Source organism: Nicotiana tabacum, chromosome 21, assembly GCF_000715075.1.
Source record: "Nicotiana tabacum cultivar K326 chromosome 21, ASM71507v2, whole genome shotgun sequence".
Taxonomy (NCBI): Eukaryota; Viridiplantae; Streptophyta; class Magnoliopsida; order Solanales; family Solanaceae; genus Nicotiana; species Nicotiana tabacum.
The window spans coordinates 69,559,620-69,561,847 of record NC_134100.1 but is presented as its reverse complement, the minus strand read 5'-3'; the positions used below and the strand labels follow the sequence as shown (position 1 = coordinate 69,561,847).

General features: G+C 31.9%; 1 non-coding gene across 1 annotated transcript; it reads right to left on the bottom strand.

Moving 5' to 3' along the window:
- Window positions 1-2,121: 2,121 nt before the first annotated feature.
- On the bottom strand, window positions 2,122-2,228 carry LOC142175589 (small nucleolar RNA R71). Its single transcript, XR_012704697.1, has one exon. It is a non-coding gene; the product is annotated as a small nucleolar RNA R71 (small nucleolar RNA).

The following is a 2,228-nucleotide window of genomic DNA, read 5'->3' as shown; positions in this document are numbered from 1 at the left end:
CGCAAATGCCTCTAACGTTTGTTTTTGGGCTCAAACTTACCTCTATATCTAACAGAACTAACCTAATCAATTTTTTGACTTTAACTTCGCCATGTGGCATTTTCTTAACCCGCCACGTGTATTATTTGTATTAAATAAAACCCACATATATCTTTTAAAATATCCAACGACCCTGACCCTCTCCTATATATTTGGACGGTCGGCTAAAAATAATTATATTCGCTAGTTAAATATATATAAAAATATACATTGATTATATAAAAATATGTATTATTATACATTAATATTTTAATATATATTTACATGATATTACTTTTAGGAGAAATTATACGATGTAGTTTTTCCTATTAATTATGATCTATAACTCAAATTTATTAAGCAAATCTAACAATGGAATGACAGTTTTGCTAATATTTTAGCTCTATAGTTATATATTAAAACACTATTAATTCCCATTGAAAATATCATGTGAAGTCCATTAATGTGTTAAGCAGTTGGATATGTATATAATTAAAGGTTTTAAATAATTTCCTTTCCATATGTTTCTTTGCTTCTCCTTTAGAATCATATAAATAGAACATTATCATTTTTATGTTTGCAAACTAAAATTTATATTTGTTAAACTTGTTAAGATCTGCAAAATTTAAAGGGAAAACTACACCGTATAATTTTTCCTAAAAATAATATCATGTAAAATATATATTAAAATATTAATATATGATATAAAAATTTATATATATAATCAATGTATATTTTTTATATATTTAACTAGCGAATGTAATTATTTTTAGCCGACCGTCCAAATATATAGGAGCGGGTCAGGGTCGTTGGGTATTTTAAAAGATACAGGTGGGTTTATTTAATACATATAATATACATGGCGGATTAAGAAAATGCCACATGGCCAAGTTAAAGTCAAAAAATTGACCATGTTAGTTATGTTAAATTTAGGGGTAAGTTTGAGCCCCAAAACAAACGGTATGAGCATTTGCGGACCAAAAGATTAACGGAGGGTATTTTTGAGCCATTTTCAATACGTTAGGGGTATTGTTGGCCCTTCTGTTAGATATAGGGGAAAGTTTGAGCCCAAAAACAAACGTTAGGGGTATTTGCGGACCAAAAGGTTAATGGAAAGTATTTTTGAGCCATTTTCAATACGTTAGGGGTATTGTTGGCCCTTTTTCGATAATAAAATTACAGCATGTTACTTACATTTTTTTTAGTTAGTAAACACTCAAAACTCATTATTTAACTTTTCTGGAAGTTGATTACTTGAATTCCTTGACATTAGTAGTTGTGATTAGTAGGTTAATTCTCTGTGAGATTCGACTCCGGACTTGTAAACCGAATTATATTTGCAATGACCGCTAAACCTTTTAGGAGGCATAGTTGGGCATGATCAAATTTTGGTGCCATTTTTGGAAAATTTAACTGTGTTATTAATTATAACTAGAAGAATTGCTAGGATTCTTAGTTTAGTCAATTTTCTTGATTTTAATTTTATTACATTAAAATTCTAACGTTTGAAATCTTATGTGTTACAAGTACGTGCCTAGAAACTCCCCGAGAACTGGTGAATTATTAGAAGCATTACTAGAACTTGAGAAAGCTTTTAATGCATTAAATCGTGAAAACAAGAACGACAAACAACAACATAATCCAAGATAACAAATTGAACTAGACATGGGTGATGTTTTAGACAATCAAAACAACAAAAACAATAGGAGTGACCCGAACAATTAGGGCGCGAAACCTATTTTTTCAGAAGCATCCCTTTATGATTGGGCACAACCCACTGCTGACAATCTGGCAACTGTAATTGCACTCCCTCAGATACAAGCGAATTCCTTTCAAATTATACATCTGCTGTAGAACAATGGATTGTTCTCTGGGTCTTACATTGAAGATCCACAACAACATCTGAAAAGTTTTCTGGTAATCTGTGTCCCTCAAACGCAATCGAATGTGATACCAGAATCAATCAGACTGTTATTGTTTATATTCTCAGTGATTGGGGAGGCTCAGACTTGGCTTAACTCGCTCCCCATAAACTCCATCACTACTTGGTAGGAATGAGTCAAGCAATTTTTGAACAAGTTCTACCCACCTAATAAGACTACAAAGCGAGTTGATGAAATATTGAGCTTCTGGCAGAAACCAGCTGAAACATTACAAGAAATGTGTGAGAGGTTCAAGGGGATGTTGGTTAAGTATCCACACCATGGCAT